Below are 12,069 nucleotides of genomic sequence, written 5' to 3' on the forward strand. Positions count from 1 at the left end.
AGAAATGAATGGCTTAGGGTCGGAAATTCAATACATTATTTGTTTATTCGGCACAATAAACTTTACAATTTTGGGTTCACAAGTTATAAATTAAATAAATGATACTTCCTTGGCAGTACTCTATTGTATAAATACTAAAATGTTATGAGTTTGGCTTTAAATGCAGACAACCTAAGAATCTATAAGATTTAGTAATCTATATAAACATCTTACACTAGTATGTAGCGTTGTCTATTCAAACAGTGATGATACATCACACACATTTTTCAATTGGCATATAGTGTGCTTTTAAACCTATGAAATGTTTAGCGTTCAAAACTACTCACGTACGCGCATACAAATTAATGCGTGTGAGGTCCCTAAACGGAGTATTTCACTGTTTCATAGATAATTTCATGGTTTTTAATGAAATAGGGTTCGTTGTGAAAGGTCAACATTGAGTTAACTAAAGCTCGTAATACTTTTTTTAAATAATTACCCTCCTGATATTCCCAAGTGCCTCAAACGGCCCATTAAGGTCACTTATAGTACACAACGTGATCACCTCACACAGTTGACTGCAGTTTGTAACTAGTTAACGAGCTCTCAATTATGTCTTGCAAGCCAACCTTCGTATTAATACCATATTATAAGTGTTTCTCTAAAGTTCTCTTAAAAGCTCATTAATTACCTTCCTTCAGACACTAATAATGTCATGCTCATTTTATATCCTTAAATAAACTTTGATGCATGTACGAACACAATTATTTGAAAAAGTTTTAAAGTTATAGAAAGATTAGTAATAATGTAATTTTAATGTATTGTTTAGGGTTCTTCATATCCTTAAACGTAACGTATCCTATATCTTGATTAGTGACAAAAAACCAAGTGAAATATTAAAGAGTTAAGTGTCAAAGTACAAGTATATAAGGATAAAAAAAAAGAAAATGCGAGTAGCAACGTGTCATGTTAGTCGTTTTAAGCATACACGTTAATTTGTGCGTTTCCTTAGATCTTTTCAAAGGATTTATTAGTATGTAATATTTTAATAATATCATACAATACTAAATTTAAAATAACATTTTCCTCCCTCTCCAGTTATTGCATGAGCATAATCACTCAAGGGGTGGGAAAACTTTGAATTATGTCTGCTAGTCTTTCCGTCTACCTGTCAGTTTGCACGATATGTCGTAACGAACCTATAGTCCTATAAAACTGAAACTTTTCACGAAACTCCATCTAAAATAGTCAGCAATGAGTTTGATGATAGTTTATTGCCATGTGATTTGACTGAGTGTTAGTCAATATTTTTACCTTAGTCTAATGGGTAATAACGGTTTCAAAGAGAACATATCAGAATAAATCAATTTTTAAACAAACTGAGTACATGTGAGAATTTAAAATGAGAAAGTTTTATTCTTTAGAGATAAATGAAAACTTAATTGGTTGCGTAGTGAATATTCAACCTTATTGACGAGATTTTATTTTATTGCACACTCTTTCGTTACACACCCTTACTAGCTCCCCTTAACTTTTATTATTCCTAGGAAAATAGCAAAAAAACATTTGAATATATCATCTGAATACTCGAGAACACACTGGACTATAAAAAAGAAACTTTTATACTATTTACATATAAATAATTATATAAATTTATATATAATTATTTATATATATATATATAAATAATTATGTAATGGTAGCACATTCACCCGGAAAGTGAAAGATCCGGGTTCGACTCCCGGCGGAGCAAGAACTTTTTGTGATTCAATGTTTATTGAAATTAAATAAGGCTATTGCCATTTATTCAATTTAATGTAAATAAAAGTCGTTTGACAGGTATTTGGTGTTCCGATCATATGTTAGTTTGCTTATTTAAACGCATATGTGACAGATACGGCAAATACAAAATAATTGAATCGGAAAAAGTAAGCGCTCTGTGGTGTAATGGTAGCACATTCACCCGGCAAGTGAGAGATCCGGGTTCGACTCCCGGCGGATCAAGTACTTTTTGTGATTCAATGTTTATTGAAATTAAATAAGGCTATTGCCATTTATACAATTTAATGTGTATATATATATATATATATATATATATATATATATATATATATATATATCTGCCATGCAATTCTCAAATAGTTTTGGTTGAGTGCAAGAATTGCCATTTGTTTGATAATCATGGAATTTTCCACCTATCAGGCAATATACTAATGTTCAAACCTTCTACTTTGCTTCATGATTATTTATCGGATATAAATACCGTCACCTTTCATATAAAGATATGTCTCTTATCTGGACCTGCGTTCAACATTTTAAATCAAAATTACTTTTTGGCTTTTAATAAGACAGTAATCATCCACTTCATCGTGTCTTCCTCCTTCCAATCAAATGTTAAATTTGCTGGTGATTCTTACTCTATGACAATAACAGTTCAATAATTATGTTATATGACTTTACAGACAGGATAAATCTCATAATCTTCTCACTTGTCACTATAACTCCAAGTATAAACATCAAAGCGAAGAGGCAGCCCATGGAAAAATAAAGTTCCAGTCACTCTTTAATACTCATATTTTAATTTGTATCACCAAAGGAAGATGGTTCATTTTAACAAACTACTCCTTTCCAACTCTTCCTGGAATTCTTCTACACTATGAAAGACTGTTTGTATATTCTTTCAAATTTACATATTAGACCGTAATATTTATAACGTGAATATGGTTTATTTTAATTATACATGCATGTGTAAAGACATTATGAATAGTTAACGTCACGTAAAAAAGTTATTACTTAATACTACAGAAATTTAAAACAAAAATAACTGCAATAAACAATTAGCACTGACTATTATGAGTGGTTCAACTAAGACTTAAATAATGTTTTACCTATTCCTAAAATATATGTTTTTAAATTCGTTATTAGATATATTTTTAAGTGAAATATCGAACTATTTATTACTTGTATGGTTATAACTGTTTATGTTGTTAAACTACTATTCCTAATATAAATCTTTCTACGTAACTTAAATCATCAGTTCAATGTTGACACTATATAACGTATACCAGTTGAATCCACAAGGGCTATAACAAAATCCGATGTCGCAATTTTACCTAGGCCACTCCTATAAGTGACTATTGAATGTTATTTACGTGGAAGAGTGGATCAGTAGGTCGAATCTATTGGACAGGGTTACTGTTGAAGTGCGTGGATCACCCTTAGTGTTAAAGGCTGTTGTTGTCTGGACAATAGTGCTGCTATTTTCTACCTGCTTTGACAAGTGAGGCTGTAGCAGAGCTGGCATTCCATGCTTCCCACGTGATATGACCGAGATTTAGCTCGCTGCACATCCTCTTTATATCTTGAAAGAGGTAAAACCCTAGCTCCAACCTCGCCTGTCCTGATTATCCTGTCACTCCTGAAGTAGTAGCAAAGGTTCTTTTAGGAGTAAGTACAAGTTACTACGCTTTTTCTAGGTGAAAAAAGCTGATCATAATGGGAAATAAAAATGTTGTAAAAGTAGTGTGATACAAATTAATATGCAGCCTATAACGACCAACTTTCTTTTATTTAATTATAACTAAGTAAGGCAAGAATTTTTGCAACCTCATGAGCGAGGTTGTACTGATACCATATTCAATATTCCAGCCATCTGAAGTTATCCTGTGTTGTAAAATATAAAGCATGGACGAAGAAGTGTGTCTGCTTTATTTATAAAATTGTATTCTTTTGTTAAAAATTATTATTTATTTTATATCATTAACAAGTCTAAAATGGATTTAACATGTGTAATATAAATTGGTTCTAATATCCAACAGTTTTTTTGGACTTATATCCAAACTAATACAATGAGTGAGTAGCAATGACGCTAATGGCCAGTCGGAGTTTGTACCTAATTAGCATAGGTATTTACGTAAAGAATTAAAAAAATACATGTTGAAAACCAATGTGATTTAATTATGAATAAATATGGAATAAAAAAAATAAAATTGAAGCTCATGCCCATTCCTTTCATATTGAAGGATGGTAAATTTAATATTAAAATGTTACAGCTAACATAAATACAACTATTACTATAATGGGTAAAAATAGTATCTAATAACTATAATAAACAGAAGTTTATTATCTTCTCGCATTAAATATCAGGTATTCGCATTTGATTTAAGTACAAGGTAGGAGTACCCCATTCCACGTGTCTCGTAACATGTTTCAATGTGGCTGCATGTAAACTTTTTTAGGTAGATCCGTTAAAATTTTACATATTGAAAGTCATATAATGCTTGTTAAATTATTTGAAATTGTTTATAAATATTTATGAATTTATTTATATTGTGATTTTCTCATTACCATCATAGCTGCACGTAAAATTAATGTATAGTCACTAACGCTCCGTCAAATTCATTGAAGTACTTGCACTATAATGAAACTCAGTGTTGTGTATGTAGAAATTAAATTTCATACATAATGGTATATATCAGTTTCTTTTTAAAATGCGACGGACAGACATAAATGAAGTTTTTACAACACTTCGAATGTTAATCTTTGTTAAGTCCAGCTATATCCTGCTTATAGAATTATCTCCCTCTCTCCAATACTTGGATTGAAGGCCGTGCTTCGTTCGTAGCTGGACCGAGGATTATATGCTGTACATAAAGTAGATGACCGGGACGGAGTGATTGGGTAAGGCATTGATTTGATTTCCCTGCGGTATAACCTTCTATATTATTTATTAAGGTTTCACTAGGAAACCGTAAGTTCATTGTAGTAATAAAATAAGGCAAATAACATATTTTTTGATCTTTAAATAATCAGCAATACTAAAGCGTGGATAATAAAAAAACTTAGTATATATTTACTGAGTAATCCCCTTATTAACACATGGAACTGGTAAGGAAAATTCATCAAACTGGACAATACTTAGCTAAATTTTGTTTACAAGGTTTGTATAACTTTATAACACATTTTTGTTTGTTGCAGACTCTTGGAGGAATTGGAAAAAAATGTTTAAATAGTACTAAATGTTAATAAAACAATACTTTCCAATATGATTTATTTGTGGAGTCACCTGATGATGAAACCTTTGGTTTTGAAAGGCCTCTTCCAAAAGATAAACCGTATAGGAAAGTATTTTTTTTTTTTTAATTTAGTACTATTTTCAACATTTCTGTTTGTTTAACTTCTATAGGCTACAGTTTTCTCTCTTACCCCTCTTCTCAGTTAAAAATGTATTTCTTATTAACTTGTTATTCCAAGCGCTTAAAATTTCCTATGAACAAAAATCTCCGACTTTAGCAAAGGGATAAACTTTGTTGAAACCCACTAATTAATGTACCAACAGTATAACCAATGGTATAACCAACTGTATGGCAATGGTATTTTATTCTATTTGCATGGTATAACATACATTCTCTTTTTAATGGGATGTTACGATAAATTTAAAAATGCTTTAAAAAATCTTCTCATTGTAGTTTGGAGGTCTTAAAAATTAAGCCATACAACCTGTTTATAAGAAAATAAGAACACACGCACTCACAAATGGAATACAGAATGGACTTTTTTTAAATGGTTTGTCATTTTTACATTTAGCGGAGAGGTCAGAAATTACCATTAAGTTACGTCATAACTATATTTGAACATTTAGATACTTCTTTTAATTTGTACTATTTATAATAAATCTTCATTAAAAATGTGATGAACATTGTACGCATATACGAGTAAGTAAATAATTGTAAAATGCATTTGAGTAGTCTTTCAGGACGCAACACTTACCTCAGTTATAATATTAACATATGCGTCAATCTTCATACAACATGTGGACAGTTATACATTTTAATTATAATAATCTACTTATAATTATTAGAAAGTTACTTTTTTAATTTTCACGTATTCACGCGTAAACTATTCAACTGATTGTACTGAAATTTACATGAACATTTTTAGGGGCCCTGGTAGGAATTTTTAATTCGAAAATCACTCTGGGATATGTTCCGCTAGTTTCAAAAAATAGCGAATAAACCCATCTTGGTCCCTAAAGTATTGGAATATAATTGAAAGATTCACTTAAACGTAACTTTTTTACTGTTATGTGTAAACATTGTTTTATAGCAGCACCATATGTTTAATTAATTTAACACATATTTTTATGATAATATTTATGTATCACAATCCAGATTTAATTGATACTAAACAGTTGTTGATTCTTTTAAAGTTATACTTATTCGACATTATAACTGAAGTATATCAAAGAGACTGAAAAATGTGTTTACATTTTAATTTTTTAATAATATAAGTTCTTGAATTGAAGTGATTCAATATAACAGATAATATATTCCCTATAGTACAGATACCTTATAATTTCTATTCCAGATTGAGCCATTTACGAACTAAAATTATCTCTTGAGTTATAAACACTTGATTAAAAGTTTTTTTTTTTGGCAATAATATCAAAATTAAAACTTACAAAACCCATCTTAATGAGGTAACATGTGAATAGTTATAAATAAAAATGTCTTAATAAACAAGACTGGTTAGGTTCCTTGACATTGTTTAGTGGCATTTTTACATGACATGCTTCATCGATGCATCCCTTCCCATAACACTGTCCAAAAAATAAGACTTCTGCGACTCACAACCAATCATAAATTAAATATTGCGTAAACGTCCTTATGAATTTTCATTTCATACTGGGAGTGTATTTTGATGACTCCTCATCCCTCATAAATATATACTTATAAATATAAGTATATATTTATATGTTCTTCATCGTGTCAACAAGTTAAATTCGAATATAGAACTAGAAATATCTAGCGTTTTAAAGTTTGGAATGTAAATATTTTCTAAATCAGAGCAACAAGCTAAACTCAGCTTTGACATCGGAAATATAATTTATTTGAACCAGAAATGTTCCTATAAACATACAAATTTATATGAGAATTAGTCCCGTAACCCCTGATCACCTAACGATAAACACTGAAATAATATTAACCTTATCGTATGCCTGCTTACGATGGAAAAGGTTCAAAGACTATCTTATTACATCATAAGTACTTTGACTAAGTAGGCTATGTATAAATTTTGGTTTTAAATACTGCATGCGAAGCCGCTGATATCCGCTAGTTTACAAAATAATTATAATATACTAATATAATTAAAATATGCACATACTTTATATATGACTTAGGATATAAGCGGTATATACTCGTAGGTTTACGAGAAAGCACTGCTTATAAATCAGAAACTCAATTCTTAATTAAGACTCTTGGTATTTTTATGCTTATGCATAAAGTTGTAGCTGCTATCATTAATTTTTCAATTTTATTTTGATTCTGGAAAGAGTGGATTTTTAACCAAGGCTAAGGAATTAACTACACCTCTTTTAGGTTGGTGGAGTACGAAAAAACTGATTTTTATTCCTATTTTCTACTTATAGTGTTATAGATCTTTTATGTTCTCAAGATAACCCAGCGAGATACTGTTGTAGGTGAGCCCATATATAGAAATAATTATCATTATTCTGGTAAGAGATACTTTCAAGTAGAACTAAGTACCACAATGAATCTAGTAAAATAGGTATGTCAATGCAGTCAGTCTTTAAAATACTAACCCAGTTATGCTAGCTCGTAGTTGCTAAAGATAATTGTTGCTACCACTGACGCTGCTAAAAACCGGTTGTACCATCTTCTGAATGGTGAGATATATTCTTCTCCTGGACCAGTGAATACAACATAGGGAGTTTGCTTATTTTCAATATTACCTCTCAGCTTAGGTGAAAGAATTCTTGAAAACCATTACACCTCACTGCAATTCTATTACCTAAAGATATGGAAATTCTGGTGAAGCAAATTTAAAAAGGCGAACGTGACGATAGTCTTCGTCTTGAATGCTGTTGGAAACTCAGGGCTTAAGGAGAAATGTAAATTTTATAATAAGTATTACATAGATATTTTGTAGTTTTAAAGATATTGGTATACGATGTGTATGTCTATAAGTATTACATTCATATTTAAAATGTATATATAAAAAATGAACAAATAAAAAAAATACTAAAATTGAATTCATTGTAATCTATATAATCTAATGTAGACACATAAATATTGACTTGAACGTGAAGAAAGAGTATTGGACCGTATAGTTGATATAAGATTGCATAAAACTTTGATACAATTCAATGAGCAATACATAACACAGTAATGCTATCTATCCCTCACTCTACAGAGATTGGCAATTCCCACATACAACATTTCTGCCACAGAATCCTCATATGCATGCGATATATACTCATATGTAAAACCCAGGCCCTGGTTAGGGTAGGGTTTTATGTGAAAATTAAAAAAATATATATAGATTTAAATTCTATACTATTTTCTGAGTTCTATACGAACAAGTTATTTTAATGTGATCTAAACTGGTATTTATAGAGTATTCTATGAAGTAAATTAGCTTAGATTATTAGGGTAATTAAACCCTTGCTAAATAAATTTTCTTATGATTTTATTTAGTCTTCTCGTCATATTTATCTAATAGAAAATTACCTGTTAGATTCATAGCCTCCTATTAGATACAGCCAAAGGTGCCCCTGGTGACTTTTAGTTTTATTGAGGGTTGTGTTGTAAATTGTACGAAAGTTTTTTACTATGTTCCTGTATGTCGGGGATAAGGAGGTTAGGCTCTAGTCAGGTAGGATTTATGTGAAAATAAAAAGGATTGAGGATTATTATACTTTATAAATAGACTAGCAGTTACCCACGGCTATGCACACAATATCCTATTGGAAAAAGTACGTCATGGGTATATTTTCTTTAATGGCATAATAAACATCTCTGAAATAATTCATTGTTACTGATAGATATTCAAATCTTCTGATACAAGAATGATACCTGTTTATGTATTTACGTTGTAAATTGTGCGAAAGTGTTTTACTATGTTCCTGTCTGTCGGGGTTTAGGCCCTGAAGTCGGAAACTAACAATCAATGTAAGGACCAACAGAATTAATACACACATTTCTCTACAACATTCTATAATATTCAACTGCATAGCTCCAACAACATGTTCGAGGATTCGTATTCCTTTAAAGTGACCTAAACTAATATAAAGTGTTAGTAGTCCGTAGTAAACGTAGTGTTAATACTTATGATAAAGTATGTTGTAGTTTTATGACAATGTTGATTATGGAGTATATAATGTTAAGGTATATATTATTTCAGTCTTCATGGTTAAGAGTATTATAAGGTAAATAAAACTAGCACTGGTTATATTTTAGGTTTACCGCGTCATAAAGCATTTGTTTTATTGAATTAATTATATTTCACACGCCACAATAGAGTTTTCTTGTTACCTTAATAAAACAAACAAAAACATCGTAGGTCAAACTTATTTCGGTGTTAAACTTATTTCCAGTCTAAGTTATTTTCGGTAAAATAGTAACGTTTGCACTGTGCCACCGAATACGAAATATGAAAATACGTTGGGCTAAGATGTCTAATTCCAACTTAAAGTGTCTACTTCCGCAATTTGTATCTACTCCCGGATTAAACTTACCATAGTAGCGTATACATTGTTGGCCTGTAAAATAAAATACATAATATTGGCTCGTGATGTCTACGTGAAAAGGTATTTCTTGTAATATAGTAGTGTTTACTTTTTACGGCAATCTTATATACATTTGGGATAAATAGTTTAAATTCAGTCATTTTTTGGTTTGTAATTCTTTCAGTCGTTGTTTGTTTAATTTAGTAATTTATCATTTTTTGGCAATAGAATATACACTACGACTAAGGTATTCCTGGTGCCGGTAATCTGTTAAGAGCATAGGACACCTTTGTAAAATTTCAACATTTTAGGGCAGCCAGAAGTTTAAAAATGTAGTTCTTCTAGACGTTACAACCATATTCCAACTCATATTGAGGAATATTTGTTATGAAAATACATGGTATCTTAAATCATGAGATATACGTGTAATAATTTTCACTTTTCTAGGATGTCGGGAAGGGACGGCTTTTCTTTATATATATATATATATATATATATATATATATATATATATATATATATATATATAGACCTGTTGATAGATATTTGATATTAATCACGAACCGTTTGAAAGATTTATGGCTAAATAAGTGTTTAAAACATATAATAGTGTAATTTTAAAGGAGGATGTTCTATTAGTTCTCATTTTATTCTCTTAAGTACATCATTATGTTCTGCTAATACAATCTATAAATACCATAAGTGTAGCTAATAGTTAAGGGGGCAAAAGAAATACTGATATTCATAGTAATATGCATATAGAAGTACGAGCCATGCATATAACATTCTGTGGTTAAAAATATTCCAACATTCCAAGATTACATGAAAGTTTACAGTAAGTATTAAATAATTTGTCATGATTGGTTTATGATTTATTCTTCATCATTATATTTGTTTATCAAACTGTTTTTTTCTGCATTACGACGACAAAAATTTAAGTAAAAAACCGATTTAATCCATTGTTGAATATAAAAAACTACTCATCGTATTACATTATTTTAATAAAAACCTGTAGATATAGATTTAAATACAGTTTTGTACTGACTGGATTTTAAAACAGCTGTTGAAACATTATGTAGCACTGATTCGCAAATATGCAACTATTGCTGACATTGTGTCCACCCTCGTCACGTGGTCAGTCTTGAGAACAAGATAACTCGCTTCCAGAATATGAATATTGCAGTGCTCGAAATCATATAATGTGACATCCACTGATTCGGTAGCCTCATATAAAATGCATGACATGTCACTGATGAAACTTAGTTATACTATTGACATCTCATAAGTTTGTCGTTTATGTAAGGTAGGTTCCTGAGATTTAGTATTTACACATACAAATACTCTAGTATGAGCTAAATGTATGTAAATATGAATATCATTGTCATAATTAGGAGGCTTTCAGACTACATATCTGTAGAAAACCTTAAGACGATTATTATAGGATACGCTTTGATTTATTTAGACCTCCAAGATGTAACGTAATTATGAACATGATGGTCTTGATATAGCCGTGGTTTTCATTGACATACTTCAACCATGGAATTTTATGGTCATAAAAAGTATCCGTAACTGATATAACGAGAGTGTCTTTCCTGGATTTTCCCTCGAAATTTAAGTAATATTTTTCGTGAGATGCTTCTTATTATGTAACTCACCATACTGTATTAAATTGTAAATTAAGGAGATGAACATAGTGTCTAGTTTATTCAGGTCCGAAGGAGATACTGCAACATGCCTTCTGCTTGAATTAGTATATGTCCCAAATGAGCCTGATCACCTCATTAAAATATCTAATTAAAGAGCTAGTCTTTAACGTTTGGACGAAATATTCAAGCCTGGACGTATTACATTTTGCCTAACCTACCATAAGGGCGCATGAGAAATTCATTTTAGCGAGTGAAGGACATCGGCTACTGCTACAAGTAGGTCAACAGCTGTTACCGGTAGGGCAAGCATAGATTGATAGCGTCATCCCCGTTTAAACATGCCTACGAGTAAGGAACCTTCTAGTGGCTTCTGGGCATTGATGATACGACATTTGAGACTATAAGAACCCTCTACACTTCGGTGGATTAATATTTTGGTTTAAAGCAGAACATTTTAGAGGTAAGCAGGTGTCCTTATTAATAATATGTATAATCATGGACAGAATATCCATTAAGTAATGGTAATATCAAACGTAGTAATTGAGGAGCTAGTTTCACCAGAAACGAACTTTTTCATATATGAAATTGTGTTATCAATTTACAGCGACTTGGTGTGTATAACTTTATTATTTAAAATTTGTTTATTGTTATTAACTTTTATTGGATTAATTATGCCCACACACAAGATTTAAATGTTTATAAACACTTTAAAAAATACAAAAATATTTTTTACATAGAATTAAACACGCTCAGAGGTTAATGAAGAGTTTCACAGTAGAAATGTAATACCGCAGAAGATCTCAAAGAACCAAAGACACGTTTTCCAAACGGTCTCATGATTTCCAATATATTCGCGGTTTCCAAATAAAGTAGTAAATGGAATAATATATTTCACTAAACGTTAGTGAATCTAGA

The sequence above is a fragment of the Homalodisca vitripennis genome, chromosome 7, assembly GCF_021130785.1.
Source record: "Homalodisca vitripennis isolate AUS2020 chromosome 7, UT_GWSS_2.1, whole genome shotgun sequence".
NCBI lineage: Eukaryota > Metazoa > Arthropoda > Insecta > Hemiptera > Cicadellidae > Homalodisca > Homalodisca vitripennis.